This window comes from Sus scrofa, chromosome 15 (genome assembly GCF_054392235.1).
Source record: "Sus scrofa isolate SSC_HxYL_T2T_F1_AM1 chromosome 15, Sscrofa_HxYL_maternal_Yorkshire_Landrace_v2.0, whole genome shotgun sequence".
Lineage (NCBI taxonomy): Eukaryota > Metazoa > Chordata > Mammalia > Artiodactyla > Suidae > Sus > Sus scrofa.
This window is the reverse complement of record NC_139397.1, coordinates 18,345,718-18,363,577: the sequence shown is the minus strand read 5'-3', so window position 1 is coordinate 18,363,577 and position 17,860 is coordinate 18,345,718. Positions and strand designations below refer to the sequence as shown.

The 17,860-nt window shown below is 38.9% G+C and overlaps 1 pseudogene; it reads left to right on the top strand.

The window, feature by feature from the left end:
* LOC100518695 (uncharacterized) overlaps positions 1-4,735 on the top strand; it is a 65,599-nt pseudogene extending 60,864 nt beyond the window's left edge.
* Positions 4,736-17,860: the final 13,125 nt, after the last annotated feature.

The window sequence follows — 17,860 nt, the reverse complement described above, 5'->3', positions numbered from 1 at the left end:
CTCAGCACCAAAGCAAGTTTGATTCTGAAGACATAATGTTTCTAGAAGCACAGATACAGAACGAAAATGGGATTTTTTTAATACAATATATAACACTATCCATGCACTTTTTGCTTTTTAAGTGAGATTCTATTTATGGTCATTGGAATATCAGGGATCAGGTTTACCTGCCCACCTAAAATAACTTTCAGAAACAGACTAAACATATGAAACAATAGTTTTCAGAAATTGGGCAGTAGGAGGCAAAAAGGCAATAGGATCCCTGAGTAAAGGAAAACAAACCAGATGAGTTCCACCTCTAACATCCCCTTTTACTGCCTAAAGATAGTTTCTAGGCTGAAACAAAGAGAGGAAACCCAAACAGAATCTGGCTTTCTCCCTGAGTGGAGGAAACAGAGCCAATTATTTAAGAACGGAGCCCAAGGTGGCACAAATTCTGAGCACACAGCTCTGGAGAAGAGAGTGCTACACAGAGACCATGCTCAGGAGATGTACAGAGGGTTCCTCATGTCTTCATCTGAGTACTGCCCTGTGCAACATAAAAGGAAACTACAAGGCCAAGTAAAGACCACTGTAAAGAAGCAATGCACAGAGGTGACACATGTCTGAAAATAGTTCCATTTCCCCTTACCCCCACCAGAGGGGAAAACCTCATAACACACAAGGCATCAGGTAGTGTACTCGAAAGGCTATGGACTCAGGAGTGAGGAAAAATGACTCCTAGACTAAAGATTACTCTGTTACCATCCAACAAGTTCTAAAAGTGAACCTATGTGACCAAACTGTTTTCAAGTAAATTGAATGTATCTAGAACAAAGTTCAAGAATATTTAAAAGAATACAAAAATATCCAGTACCCAAGAAAATAAAATTCACAGTAGCTGGCATCCAATGAAAAATCACCTTGCATGCGAAGAAGCATAATGTGGAGAAAAAACAATCAGTCAAAATAAATTTAGAAATGAAACTGATGATAGGACAAGTAGACAAAGATATTAAAACATATACTATGATTATATTCCATATGTTCAAGAAGGTAGAGCATGGTTTTTTAACTTTGGCACTGCCATTTGGGGCCAGGTAAATCATCATGGGACTGTCCTGAGCGTTACAGGGTGTTTAACGGCATCTCTAACTTCTAGCCACTACATTCCAGTAGCATTCCCCCACCACAAGCAAAACTATCTTCAGACATTGTTATATGTCTCCTCTGGGGCAAGATCACCTCTGGCTGGAAACCACTAAGGTAGAAGAAAATATGAGCAAATTAAGGAGAGATATGTATAGTACCCCAAAGACACAATTACAATTTCTATCGATGAAAAATACAATTTCTGAGATGAAAAATACACTGAGTGAAATAAACAGCAAATTCGACACTGCAGGAAAAAAAAATGTAACCTGAATCTAAAGCAAGAGAAGTGCTCCAAAATGATACACAGAGAGAGTCTACCATGTAGTATAATTATTTATTATAGTAGACTCCATGAAAAGAATTAGGAATATCAACTACAGGGCTCTTGTAGCAAACCAGTCTCATAAAAGCTGGTAGAGTGAAAATAATAGTTGTGATGGTAGGAAATTAATACAATCATTATCAATAATAATAATGTAGCAATATAAGGATAGCTAACATTGAAATTTTGTGTCATTTTACTAAGTACTTTATTTGCATTTTTTTTTCACTTAATAGTCACAAAAATCTTTAGAGGCTGGTGTTACCATCCCCTTCTACAGATACAGAAGCTGAATTTGAGAAAGTTTAAATAAATAGTAAACAGCACAAGATTATAAGATCACACAGCTACTAAATGGTAAAGGAAGAATTTGAACCCAAATCTATTCTATTCTAGAGCCTGCCGCCCTTAACCACCAGGCTTCCCAATACAGAATGATTGGTTGAGAGGAAAACATTTGAGGGATATTTCAAAGAAGAATCGAAGTGGAATTAACAACCAACTTGGATGTGGAAGAAAGAAAATACAGCAAACAGGGAGTTCCTGTTGTGGCTCAGTGGGTTACAAACCCAACTAGAATGCAGGTTCCATCCCTGGCCTTGCTTAGTAGGTTAAGGATCTGGCATTGCCATGAGCTGTGGTATAGGTCACAGACACGGTTCAGATCTGGCATTGCTGTGGCTGTGGCATAGGCCAGCAGCGGCAGCTCCTAATTCTACCCCTAGCCTGGGAACTTCATATGCCACAGGTGCAGCCCTAAAAAGAAAAGAGAAAATACGTACATTATCCAAGAAATAACACGTGTCAAAAATACAAATAAAGCCATATAGATGTACAATCCATAGAACTTTAGAGCTGGAGGGAATAGGAAATATAGTCTCTTCCAGACACAGATGTGCACATACATACATACACACACTTTTAAACAGCAAAATAAATACACATCTAGAGGCTTTGCTTTCCTTCACCACAGTTGTTGAGTGTTTTAAATGACTTGCTTAGTTTCCCCAGCTTGTTAGAGGCTATGCCAAAACTGAAGCTCTAATTGTCATGTTCTTTCTACTTTGACATCCTGCTTCTCCTGAATAAATATGTAAAGATGCCTACCCCATGCCTAGCACAATGTAGATTCTTAATAAATATTAGATGTTTCTATTGACAACCAATTAAGCCATTCAAAATGATTTATGCATATAGACACAGCATTATTGCATAGAGGCAGATCCACTCTGAAACTGTCTCAGCCTTTTCTTTGCAGAGTAATCCTATTTACTATCAAATGATGTAGCCAAGTCACAGTGACTGGGGAAAGAACAGATGTTTTTAGGATTATTTCCCTTCTTATAGTGTGTTCTTGAAACCCTCTCATGCTAAAGTGCCTAACACCTAAACAGAATGGACTAGAATAACCATCATCACAAAAACAACATTACCCATGTTTACAGTCCTTTCCACAGAAGGGATTGGCTGATGAAGCCAGCCAGTCTGAATGTACAGTTACAGGAGCATGCCAGAAACCAGGTAAGCCAGTCTCCCCAGGACTCTGTGTTATCGGGGTCCCAGATCGGCCCCAACCCAAAAGGCTGGCCTTAGTTGTTTATCCCCACATTCTGCTCACACAATTGGTATGCCCAGTTAGAGATCACTTTCTCTGCATAAGATTGCTGTCCTGAGCAACATGTGAAATGGTTTGCCTTTAAAGAGCCTCTCCATTGCCCTTGGCACCAATGTTTCCTAATGTTTATGTTTTTGAGAGGAGAGTGTTTGGTGATAAAGCTCTCGGTCACACGGAGGTGCCTTTTTGCTCTGGCAGTTCACAAGATATTCAGTTTTATTTAATGGCTTAACTGCTTCATAATTGCTCATATTCAGCTGCTCCTAAGCCTGAATGATCTCAGCTTTTAATATGCCTTGTCTGATTTTTAGCCACATCAATCTATACAAATAGCTCATCACTACTCTGAAATGCTAATGCTTGTCACATATTTCAATCGCCTCTATAAGACCTTGTTCCTGTGTTCATAAATCTTGTTAACATTTCAAGACCTTTATTTTCTTGTCCAATGATTCAAAAAAAATATATATGTGTGTGTGTGTGTGTATGTATATGAAAGGCCTAATCTTCTCCAAGGATGAAAATCGTTCAAAATATGAAATACAAAAGATGTGACCTCTTTTTTCTCTAAATCTACATAATACCATTTGTAATTATCTGTAACATTTTAAGCCTTCTGCCTTCTTTTCATAGTTATCCGCAAATTTTTCTTAGCTCTTCTTTTTTGTAAGCACCTTGGGATGAACCAATGAGATAAAGAATGGGGAGGGCAGCAGGAGCTGGGGGGAGGAGGAGACTAGAGATTGGATGGTCAGAGTCCACTCTGTGAGATGAGATCTGAGCCGAGAGCTGAAAAATGGAAACAGCACAGTGAAGACCGTCCCAGTACTCTCACTTTCTGTAGAACAGCAAGCTAGTCATCAGTCACTGTGTTTCAATGACCTGCCTCATCAGAATACTAATTTCTTCAGTCAGGTAATATCACCAGGAAGGGATAGAACATTAAGAAGTAAAAATTTCCAGAGACAACTGAGTGAGCTTGAAGTCAAAGGACTCTATTGTAAAATACCTCCTAACAGAGCAAACTAGATTTCAAGCAGAAATCCACAAAGGGTCTTCTATGTCACTGTATAAGTTTCTATATTTATCTGATAAGTAAGTATATGATATATTAGCCTCTCCAATTATATTGAGAGCTCCTCCAAGTTAGAAATTATTTTTCAAATGTGACCTCTGTATCTTTGTTATTTATTGTTTATTGTGTATCACCCCCACTAAATATAGGCTTCAAGAATCCAGAGACCCTGGTGTCTTGTTCACAGCAGCATACCCAGTCCTGGAATAGAGCATATAGTAGGTACTCAATGTGCTAAATAAATGGATGAAACTGACTGGGTATTAATTGTTCGCCAATAAAACTGTATGTCCTTTGGGTCTAAAGGAGAGCCTTTATAACTAACCTAAATAGGTAGTATCTATTTTTAAAGTCAATACAATGCCCCTACTATGAGTGACTATTAAAATAGTCCTATATTCTTTAGGCTACCAGCATTAGATGTGGCAAAACTGACCAGTACATCATACCTGCCCCTCTTCTAACTCCATGCACCCCAGAAAACCCAGGCCTGGGGAGAAAGCAAAAAGCAGTGGCCACAGGAATCCTTTCTGAGGAGCTGGTGCTCTTAAGGGCACCACTACTGGCTGTAGGAAGGACGGCTGTCTGACTCGCATTTCCCAGCTCTCCTGTTGCTTACACCCTGTCCTGAGCTGTGAATATACAAGATTCCTCTCTCTTTTCAGGAACCTAATAGCATACAGCACCAGAGATTGAACATTCAATGTTTGTTTCAATTTCTGCATATAAACATCTATTTTCCTTAAATCCAGTATCATTACCTTCAAGGGCGTAATCGTCCACAGGACTGATGCAGTTTTATCCACCAGAATTCATCATTACCTAAGCAGTGTGATGGTTACCAAAATCATTTACAGATCATGGTCATCCCTGAGAGCTGAAAAATAAGGTACTTGACATCATTCTTAACTACATTGACTGGACCTTCCACAAATGCTCCAATAAAAGAATTGTCCTTTCTTCCTCCTCATGTACTTATTACCCTTAATAATACCTGTTATGACTGAAGCCCTTAGCAAAAAGAATGTTAGTCTAAAATTGTATGTTGTTAGTTATAATTTGCCTACTGGGGAAAATGTTGCCTGAGAAATAAATATATTTTATTACTAGAAAACTAGGTCAGAATAAAAAAAAAATACACTCTCCAACTACCTTTCTTTTCTTTCCCTAATGTATGCTACTTTTCAAAAGCTGCAGGTACTCCCAAGAACTATCACAACAGCTGTGGACAGATTTCTCTTACAGGACCATCCCTAGGAAAAATACTCAGATCAGTCAAATTGGTCTCCCGTGTTCTGGCCTCACTTTCTCCAACAATTCCTCTGCATTTAGCATCTCTCCTCTTTCAGGAATGTTGCATGGCATCATGGTCTGATAAACTCACTCACATTAAACCTCAGCAGTACTGGAGGTGTAATATGTCACCTTACTCGGGAGTATTTGTGTCTCAACAGGAGGTGTAGAAAAGAAAGAATAGTGTTTAAAACAGAAAAATGAATTATAATGATGATCTTTTCCTTCTGCCTAAGAGTTCCAACTATGAACAGATCTCAGAAACATTCATTTGTTCATTCATTTATTCGATGAATCATCAGAGATTTTTCTAGGGCTTGTTATGTGCCAGTTGCCAAACAAGGTACTTAAGATGTTAAAACAGACAGAGTCCTTGACATCAAAGAATTTATAATATTCTCTAGATTTTGGTTCATATGAGAACACTGAACCTCAAAATATGCAAATCAGTCAATGTCATATACCATATAAACAAAAGTCAAAAAAAGATCATCTCAATAGATGTAGAAAAGGCACTTGATGTAGAAAATCCAGCATCCATTCATGATAAAAACTCTTACCAAAGTGGGTATAGAGGGAACATACCTTAACATAATAAAAGCCGTTTATGACAAACCCACAGCAAATATAATGCTCAATGGAGAAAAGCTGAAAGCCTTCTCACTAAAATTTGGAATAAGACAAGGATGTCCACTCTCACCACTTTTATTCTACATAGTACTGGAAGTCCTAGCCACTGCAGTCTGACAAAAGAAATAAAATGTATTCAAATTGGAAGAGAAGCAGTAAAGTTGTCACTCTGTGCAGATGACACGCTACTGTATATATAAAACTCTAAGGACTCCACACAAAAATTACTTGATCTGATCAATGAATTCAGCAAAGTAGCAGGATATAAGATTAACATTCAGAATTCGGTTGCATTTCTGTATACTAACAATGAAATACTAGAAAAGGAATGTAAAAACACAATACCCTTTAAATCCACACCCCCCAAAATTAAATACCTATGAATAAACCTGACCAAGAAGGTAAAAAACTTACATGCTGAGAACTCTAAAACATTAATCAAGGAAATTAAAGAGGATTCAAAGAAATGGAAAGATATTCCATACTCCTGGATTGGAAGGATTAATATCATAAAAATGGCCATACTACCCAAAGCAATCTACAGATTCAATGCAATCCCTATCAAATTACCCATGACATTTTTCACAGAACTGGAACAAGCAATTCAAAAATTTATATTGAACCATAGAAGACCCTGAATTTCCAAAGCAATCCTGAGGAACAAAAACCACATAGGAGGCATAACCCTCCCAGACTTTAGACAATATTACAAAGCTATAGTAATCAAGACAGTGTGGTACTAGTACAAAACAGACATACATACCAATAGAACAGAATAGAGAACCCAGAAATAAACCCAAACCCCTATGATCAATTAAGCTTTGACAATGAAGGCAAGAATATAAAATGGGAAAAAGACAGTCTCTTCAGTATGTGATGCTTGGAAAATTGGAAAGCTGCATGTAAATCAGTGAAATTGGAACACACCCTCACACCAAACACAAAAATGAACTCAAAATGACTTAAATCCTTAAACATAAGGCATCATAAAACTCCTAGAAGAGAACATGGGCAAAACATTCTCTGACATTAGCCAAATGTTTTCTTAGGTCAGTCTCCCAAAGCAATAGAAATAAAAACAAAAATAAACCAGTGAGATCTAATCAAACTTAAAAGCTTTTGCACAGCTAAGGAAACCATTAAAAAACAAAAAGACAACCTATGGAATGGGAGAAAATAGTTTCAAACAATGTAACCGACAAGGACCTAATCTCCAAAATATACAAACAACTCATACAACTCAACTGCAAAAAACCAACAATCCAATCAAAAAATGGGCAGAAGACCTGTATAGACATTTCTCCAAAGAAGATATACAGATGGCCAACAGGCACATGAAAAAATGCTCAGCATCACTGTAAGAGAAATGCAAAACAAAACTACAATGAGGTCCACCTCACACCAGTCATTAGTAAGTCTACAAATAACAAATGTTGTAGAGAGTGTGGAGAAAAGGGAACCCTCCTGCACTGTTGGTGGGAATGTAAATTGGTACAATCACTATGGAAAACAGTTTGGAGGTACCTCAGAAAACTAAATATAGAACTACCATATGATCCAGCAATCCTACTGCTGGGCATACATCCAGACAAAGCTTTCTTTGAAAAAGATACCTGTTTGTTCATTGCAGCACTATTCACAATAGCCAAGACATGGAAACAACCTAAATGTCCATTGACAGATGAATAGATTAAGAAGATGTAGTATATATACCAACAGAATACTACTCAGCCATTAAAAAGAATAAAATAATGCCATTTTCAGCAACATGAATGGAACTAGAGATTCTTATACTAAATGAAGTGAGCCAGAGAGAGAAAGACAAATACCATATGATATCACTTATATCTGGAATCTAATATACAGGACAAATGAACCTATCTTCAGAAAAGAAACAGCTCATGGACATAGAGAACATACTTGTGGCTACCAAGGGGGAGGGAGTGGGATGGACTGGGAGTTTGGGGTTAGTATATGCCAACTATTGCATTTGGAGTGGATATGCAATGAGGTCCTACTAAGCAGTATGGGGAACTGTATCTAATCACTTGTGATGGAACATGGTGAAAGATAATGTGAAAAAAAGAATGTGTGTGTGTGTGTGTATGTATAATTGGGTCACTTTGCTGTACAGCAGAAATTGGTGGAACATTGTAAATCAACTATACTAAAAAAAAAAAAAAAAAAACTTAGAAGAAAAGAACACTGAACCCTGATTCAACATTTTGGCCAACATACTTCAAATACCCTTTAGATCACTAAATATTTTTCTATTTTGTTTAACCACCTAGGTTTAAAATGGATAGTGCATCTTGATTCCATCCTATGGATGACAGGAAAAAAAGACAGTATTGCCATTAAAACCCAAAGTTTGACATCAGCATATGATGCAATTTATTAAAGAAGCCAGTGACAGGGAGAAGACGCATTATGTATGAACTGAGGGTTCCAGGTAAAATGTTAATGGCTGTACTGGGGCATTGTGGATGGTAACATTAGTCAAAAGTACATTGAACCAAAGTTGTGGTTGTACTGAAGGGAAAAGATGTCATTTTAGAGCAAACACCATTTGTAAATTTGGGGATGGCTGATTTAAATTAGTAGGTTGCATAGAAACTTATTTCTGGAAACAGTTTTCAGGGCTGCTCTCGCAGGCTTTGAAGACCAGGAATTAGAGATACTTTTAAAAACTGTTCCTTCTATATATAGGGAAAAGAAACTATATAAAGGAAAAGGAAGTAAAATACTCGGCTGGTTCTATAAGAAGCAGAGCAGAGTCTTCTCTAGTAATTTTTTGCATATGGAACCATGCTGTAGTTACTTCAAAATGACTAAAGTTAATAGTCGGAGCATACAAATAATATTGTAGGTATTTAGAAGGCTATAAATAGTTATTAAGACATTTAGGAGGTAAATTTAGAAACATACACAAATCATAATGATGACTAAAAATTACACTGACAAAAATATAGAATAATTATCAAGACCTTAAATTTTCCTTTGGATTTAAGCCAATAAAAAATCCACATCTAAATTTGACCTGTTAATTTGGTGTTCAGATGTCTGTTTTAAATGAGCATCACCCATCTTTTGTCTTAAGCCTTTATGATTACTTAAAGTATAAAACACCCTCTTGTTACTATCCCTGATGTCTTTCTTGCAAGGAGACAGACAAGCCATATTTATTGCATAAAGGAAATTCATCAATGCCCCACCCTCTACACACACACACACACACACACACACACACACACACACACTCTTATCCTTTCCAAACTACCTCCCTACCCAGCCATGGAGAAAGAGTCTAGGCCTTGGGAACAATACTTTTTCATTGCCTGAACACATATATCCTCAGGATTCACAGTATGATTGAGTAGGGGGTCAAGTAATTCTCTTTTTTTTTTCCAGAATAGACCTATTGATTCATATCTTTGCTCATGAATTTTTTTTCATCTCCATAATCCAAAATATTTTTCCCTGTCCCCTCCATCAGGCTAAATTGCAGCCATACTTCAAAGTTCCATTCAACTTTCATTTTCCTAAATCCATCCAGATGATTTAAACACTTTCCTCTCTCTGAGCCACATGGCTTCCACAAGCAAAGAGAACACCGTCAATAAGAAAATTTGAGGCAAACCCACCTAGCATAAATGCTCCTCAGCCATAGACTGTATTGTATTAAAATAATGTCCCCCTGAAATTTATGTCCATCCAGAACCTCAGAGTGTGACTTATTTTGAAAACAGGGTTTTCTAGATAAAATGAGTTAAGATGAGATTTGGGGTTAGGGTGGGTGCTATCCTAAGGACTGGAGTCCTCATAAGAAGAGAGACACAGATACATAGAGGGAAGTGAGCCAAGAGAAGATAGAGGCAGAGTTATGCTATGACAAGTCAAAGAATGCCAAGGATTACCAGCAAACATCAGAAGCTAGAAACGAAAACAGCTTTTGAAGAGAATGTGGCCCTACTGACCTTGATTTAAGACTTCTAACCTCCAGAACTATGAGAGAATAGATTTCTATTACTCTAAGCCACTCAGTTTTTGATCATCTGTTTTAGCAACTCTAGGAAACTAAAACATTGACCATATCTTATATTGCTTCAGATTTCAGAGAGTTTGGGGCTTATGGCAGGTGATTAATAATCACTGCTTATTGACTAATAGGAAGATACTATATGATGATTGTGAAGGTCAGGGCAGCTGGTCTGTGTAGCCATAACTGAGTGGCCTTGGGTTGAGACAGTGGACTATTCTCAAGATAAGTTGTAAAGCACAAGAGTCTTGCTTGATTTCCCAGTGCTAATGATAGATTCAAGTTCAAGAGGTGGACAAGAGCAGGCAGTCTTATGGATTTGTTATTAGGAGGGAGAGGTTACTGCATCAAATATATTTTCAATTCAAAAGCATTTTCTTTCACCTACATGCTACGTATTTACTCCTCTCTTAAATGGAAGCTGTAGGATCATAAGCAGAGGCAAAGATTTGGCTCCAAGCCTTTGATATGCTAATTTTACCATTAACTTCCATGACCAGTTGTCTAATTTCCCATATTTATTTGATCATGGTTTACTTTGGTTTGGAGAGCATGTCCAGGGGATAATGTTTTGATTTACGTATTTGGAGAAGCTGACCTAATTAATAACCCTTACCTCTTTTATTGAGACTCTTTGGGCTGAAAGTAATAAGGGAATTGATTTAGAATGGGTTAATCAATAAGAGCTATTATCTCATATAACAAAAAATTCTTCATTAGGCATCACCAGGGATGTTTAATTCAGCTGATCAATGGTGTCATCAGGCCCCATGAACTTTTGTCTCTCTTTTTTGCTTTTTTCAGTGTGTTGTATGGTTCCCCTCAGACTACAGCAGAACCAGCCATCACAACTATATATGCCCATTCCAGTGGGAAAATTTTCCAACATGTCACCTTTAGTCAGAGAGGTAAATCTTTCCCAGAAGCCTCTTGTCCAGTTCCCTTCACACCTCGTTTGGTCAAAGTTGTGCCACATTTCCCTGCTTATCCCAACCAGTGGCAAGGGGAACTGGGCCACCATGACTGGCTTAAATCACTCACAGCTATGATTCATTTTCTAGGACTGGGAAGGTAACCTCCTAGCGTAATTGAGTCACACTCCTGTGACAGTATGGAGGAGGGAACTCAAAAACCATGGTTCTGTTAGTGGGGAAGAATTGTTGGTTGGCCCCTCAACAGCCATCCACCGCTTCTTCCATACCAACAGAACATCATTTGTGCAGAAGAGTGGTGTGTTCAGCCCCTATTGTTTGAATCATGATTATCGAAGCCATTCCTAGAAATCTCATTCATTTTTGACAGATATTAACTTTCTCAGACTTTTGTACTGTAAGTGCCATATGACATGTTTCTGACCAATGACATATAAGTGAAAGTTTTCTTCAGCCTTTTAATATATCTGTATATGTATAGTTATATATCCATCTGCCTAATCTGTCTGTCTATAGAGACAGAGACAGAAAGAATTAGCTTAAGCCACTTCTTCTCCCCCTACTGCTACCCCCCCTCCTCCTTCATGCCTTTGAATATGGCCATGTTGTCAGGAAGTGTGGCAGCCACCTTATGACCCTGAAGTAACCAGCACAAGAGCAAAATACCAACAAACTGAGAATGACTAGGCAGAAGATGGAAAGAAGCTATCATCAGTGAGCTACAGAATCCATTCTGGATATTCATACTCTGAATGCTCTTCATAACACCTGTTCACATCAGGCTGAACATCCACAGAACACAGAAAGCAAGATACCAGAACACCCAAATCTTAGAGTGAAGTCACTACTGCAGCTGAATCCCTTAAACCTGACCCTATCTAGAAGGGGAAGAAAAAAAAAAAAAGGAAGAAAAATATTGGTCTGAGGAACAAGGTGTCAAAGACAGCCAGAAAAGCACCCACTAAGGCAGGTATTCCCAGCACTTTGGCTCATCCTGCACAGTTTAGAGGTACATCAGGAAGGTGCTCAGAGGAGCCCTTATGCTTCCTCTGTTATGAGGAGGGTACTTCTCCACTGTTAAGAAAGCAGATGGAGCCTCAGAGAGGTCATGGATTAGAAGAAGCAAGTGTTTCCCTTAGTGATTCCCACAATAATTATTTTAACCAGATTTTATCTGCACAAATCTGTGAGGTGGAGAGAAATGGCCCATCCAGGATCGCGGGCACTGGTTCTTTATCACCCACCTACCCTGACTCCTAGGGTGATCCTTGTGGCAAACCTCTCTTTGAGGTACCTCTCTTCACTCCCTCCCCCCCAGAACTCCTTCCAGTCTCCTAATTTGTGATCACAGTTTTATAAAGCACAGGCAAAGCACTAAACTTCAAAAGTATGCTTAGAAAAGGGGAAATGAAAATGTCAGTAATGAAATGAGATGAGCTGGCAGAGCAAGCACAGGCTTGGTGCTGTACCAGTAGCAAAGAGGAACTTAGCAAGTGCATAGTCAGCCCACTCACTCTCCTGAAATTGTGACCATACCTTTATTCTGATCAAAAGTACAAAAACAATATATATGTTACGCTTTCATCATGCACCTTCATCATGTGTGATGTAGGTTTAAAACACTTTCATTTATTTGTGTACTGATAATTCCAATAAATATACATTGATTCATAGCTCCTGAAATTTTAAAACCAAGTTAAGATCAAATGAAGGAGGAGGAAAAGGAAAAACCAGGAATGAAAGATAAGAAAAAAATAAATGATTTTCTAACTAGAGGTCTCCCTACAGATTTCTTCATTCCATGCCCTTTCCTATTCAGGTAAAGAACAGAAAAATTAGTTTTGTGCCAGCACAAAAATCTGTATTTCTACAATTCTCTTCCAGTGCTGTTCTCAAGGGATTCATGGTTCTAATTTCAACACCAATTTGTCAGACTGAAGGGTAGGAGAATTTTAATCATAAATTATTTGCATGGAAGCACATCAAGAACTTGCCACAAAAATACATGTTCCCTGAAATATGTAAAAGTATTGTTTTTTACACTTTCAGGCTCTTTGATCATAGTGATATCTATTAGGCTCATAGTAGACCATGGACTTAAGAAGGCTTCTCAAACATGACCATGCTGTCCTTCATTAGGCTTCCAACCAGGGGATAAACAGGACTGACAAATATTCAGCCAAAAATGCCATCTGGAATCACAGTGTTGCTAATAAGGGAGGTTCCTGTTTCACTAATCACTGAAGATCTTGTGGGTCCAGACCAATCCCCCCACGTCATCAAGGAGGGATGTAGGCTGGGGGAGGTGGGAAGGAAGGTCCCAGTGATGCTGTAAGGCTTCAGGCATTTCCTTCATCTCTGCTTTCCAGAACTTCTTTCCCAGCCTAATAGTTCTCAGTGGTTTGCATCCTCCATGCTATGGCTGTGTCATTGATTTACATCTCTATTCAGTTCTGAAATATGAAATTTTCAGTTTGTACTAAACATCAGATCCTTATCTGGACAGGCTTTTGGAGCTCCCTTGGCACTGTTTTTGGCAGTCAGTGGGCAATCCCATCTATCCAATGACCCCCAACTCCCCAGGTCCTGCTATTCCTCTGAACCTACGGAGGGTTCAAATATTATCAAAAAAATGAATCAGCTTTGCCTTGAAAGGTAGGCAAAGGAAAATAAATGGAGAATGGACATAGTTTGGCTTTAATATATGGTCAGTACGCCTAATTTGGAAAACTCCTATGTCTTCCCTGGAAATTACACTGTCCCTAGGACTCAGGAGACCTCTAAGTAGCGAGATGACTGTCTTCAAGGTAGTTCAGTATTCTAAAGCACCTGATCAAAAAAGTTGGATCACTCGATCCATTAAGTGGTGTATAAACAGGTGTATAAACTTTATGGTAATAAACATTTCTTAAACAACACAAGACAGGGGAGTCTAGGAGGAGGCAACAAGCAAGCAAAAATAAGGATAGTTAAATTTTCTTCTGTCTTCCCATCCCTGTCCAAGAGAAAGCAACCAAGATGTGGTTTTCAGCAGGCTTATTAGCAACCCAGGAGAAAATAAAAAGTACTTACTTACAGAAGCCTAGCTCAGTGCATGTTAAATCATGATGAGGAAGGTAGGTATGCAGTATTGTATCTGATTCCTTTAAAGGTCCAGACACTTAGGTTCAAAAAGAGCACATTACCAATTTGCATCCTATTTTGAATGTCTAAATATTAAGTTTTAAACGACCCAAACTTAAAGCATCTATAATAAAAGAAACAATGATCCCTTGGGCTATATTCAAGTATAGCACAAGATATATAGTTTATCTTGATCATATTCTTAATAGGAAAAGAAGTACAACAAATGTCCATATTTATCCTCCTACAGTAAGGAGGATATCCAGAAAGTAAGACTTGCCCTTGGCAAATTCTGTCTTCCATTTCCCTGACTGACACATCAAATTTCTGCAGCTCTCCAACTGGTTTCCATTTCCCAGAAGTCTTATTCCTAGCTGACTATCAACTGTTCTTTCTACAGATAATGGCTTTTAGCTAATATTGGTTTAAGGTGTTTCTTTTCCCAGGTGTATTTGCATATATAAGTGAAATCTTCAAATCATCAGCCCTGGTTTAAGAAACTAATTATGTTATGGGTGAGGGGAAGGTGGGAAGCGGGGTAGAAAATAAGAAAGTGTTTTTTGTGGAAAATTTGCAACTTTTCAGCTCCCCTTTTCAAAGCTCAAGAGGGATTTACAAAGAGATATCAAGGTAATTAAACCAGAAATTGTTACCTACTGGACTTTTATATCTCTTTCAGTTGCAAGTGACAAAAATACATATCAGATCATCTTAAGCAAATATGGGACTTTGCTGGCTCATGATAGGAAAGAAAAGAACAATAAGACATGGACTGAGCAGGGGAAGTGATGAACCTCTGAAATTATTGGAATTAGAGACTCTAATGCACACTGGGCTTTCACTTTATTTCCCATTCCTGCATCTCTGCTTGTCCACTTCATCTTCTTCCCCTGCAGAATGATTTTTTGTTCAAATGAGAGGATACATGACCTTTGTCAGTTACAAACTTGTCAGACTTAACCCCTAGAAGGAGACTGCCCTCAAGCTCTCTCCTGGCCCCCAGTCTACCCAAGGAAAGCACTCATTAGCTCAGCTTAAATCAGCCATTGGACCTGTCAGCTGGGGTCAGAGTGGGGCTTCTAGGATGGGTTCAGTTCCCATGGTGGACCGATCAAATAAAGCCTGGGAATGGCAACCTGAAAGGATACTCAGGTGTTTATTCCTGTGTTAATTACGAAGATGAGGAAAGGGAGAAGAGGCACTTCTTAGCAGAGGGATTCTGCAGACAGTCCCAGGTGCCAGATGTCCTCTATAGCTGGGCACAGCACAGTGCTGCTTAAAGACCCAGTAATCCTCACTCCTTCAATATGGAACACAACATGGTTTCAGATCACTAGGGACTGTAAAGAACGTAGCCTTCTTGGGTTAAACAGTTATAACATAGAGACAGCAGCATGACAATATCAAGGGGACACCCGAACGGGAGAAAAAGACTTCATAGATACTGCATGTTATACCAGTATCCATGGGTCCACACCTACCAGAGAATCTCTGGGAATTCCCAGAAATAGCTGATGGTTAGGGCAGAGGGAGCTTTGTTTCTGCAGTAGGAATTAGGTGCTAGATATAGCAAGATAAAAATTAATGCTACTAGTATAGGACACCAGGACATAGGGCCAAGAGCTGGGGCCCTGGAGCTAGATGGCCTGGGTTCAAATTCTTGCTGCACCACTTCCTAGCTGTGGGGTCTTGGGCAAATTGCTAGTGCCTCTGTGCCTCAGTTTTCTCATCTGAAAAGTGAAAATATTAACAGTACTTACCTCACAAGTTTGTTTTGATGATTAAATTAATATATGTAACAACACTTTTAAAATTTTATTTCTCATATAGATGTAGACCGAGACCTCTGAAAACTACATCTCCAGTTCGTTCCAAAGGAATAAATCTCTAATGGCAAAATTACAGCTGTTAATAGGATATTTTAGGGCAGAGAGTTAGGCCTAATACCTCAGTCTATCTACCATATAGACATCTACTTACTCTATCACAGTGATTTTGAGTTCACTATGGCAGGCAAGAAGCTATTTCTAACTTTTACTCTCCCCCTGCCATACCTCTAAGGATCTAGTCTCAAGTAGCTTTTTAATGACTTAGGAAATCTTGGGCCCACGCCTTGAAGACCCCCCAGTTTGGGCTCCATCTCCACTGATTCTAAAACCTGGAACTTCAGAGTCTCTAAGAATTACTGACAAGATGAGGGAGGATGGGAGATAAGTCCTGGCAGGACTAAGGGGTATCTGACAGGATCCACTGAAGGAGATAAGAAATAAAAGAGAAGAATATATATTTGTGCAGCCTAGTGCAATGATCTAGGCTGTCTTGGAGACAAATGGTAACACCCAGCTCTCCTTCAGGACAAGGTTAAAGCAAACAAATTCATCCTTGGCTCGCTACCATGGCTCCAAAATGACAGGGAGGCAGAACCACCAGGTTAATCCAAGGCACCTAAGATTAAAGAGTGGCAACATCCAGGTCAGTTGTGCTATTTCTTCCTGAAGTCAGGGAAATGTCAGCTCAGATACAAAGTGTAAAAGTGGACTCCTTTGAACTGTTGACTGAAGGTAACTATTGGTTGTGAGTGCAGTGAGTGTTTTTCTCCTCTCTCTCTTAAAAGGAAGTTGCTAAACTTGTTACTGGAAAGAGTCAGATTCCTTAGATTGTTCCATATGCCCAAATCTGACAGTTACACTGGCACACTTTGATTCCCCATTTCAAAAACGTGTGTGGAGACGCAACTGAGCGGTTTCCATGTCACATCCTGTTCTCTCAATCCAGCTTTTGACATTTTCAGAGGACTCTTCCAAGGGAGTAAACTGAGCGCAGATAGAACTCAGTCTTTTTCCTTTCAGCCATCTCTTCCTTTAACATATTCTTCATCAAAGATGCACTAGAAAACACTGTCTAGTGCGTAGAAAAGGTGTAATTTTTCAGTTTCTCACTGAGACGCAGGTTGGCAAATAGGTTAATTTTAACTTCACAGATTGCAAGGTGTGTGAATAGAACAGCTATATCAAGAACAAAATAGAGCTGAGAAGAAAGAGCTTCTCTGAACTACCAAGCTGTTTCCTCCCTAAGGTCACAGAGGGCATTGGGGCTATTGCATTAACTGCTGAAAAGCACAAGGTTGAGGAACTTCAACAATTATCTGCCCCTTTGGTTTTTATCAGGAAAAGAGAAAGGTGTGGAACATGAAAGTAAGAAAGGGGCACCCATAGTTTTCATGGATAATAATTATAGCTAACATTGATTAAGTGCTTGCTGCATGCCAGGCACCCAGACCAAGAATATAACACACATGGTCTCATTTACACTACTCTTTAAGAAAAGTACAATTTCAATCTCCTTTTGTAAATGAGGAAGCCTGGGCTCAGAGAGGTTAAGATATTGCTTGGAATCGCATAACTGGTAAGTGAGGTCTGTATCAAGGTCTGTCTGGCTTCAGAATGCATACCCCATTTCTCTATCCTGACTTGTGACTTAAGAAAAGATCATTGGCTGTCAGCCTTCTGTTGCCCAGGGCCTCTTAAACAGTTTAGGGATTACCCAGCCTCTCATCTCCTTCTTCTCATTGTCTGTTTGTTAGATCCTCCATCAGAACATCAAGTGCAGGGGACTAAGGGCAGGGGAAAGAGGAAAAAGCAAGTGATTGATTTGACACAGCTGGTACCAAACCCATGGAGGAAGTAATTAAACCCAA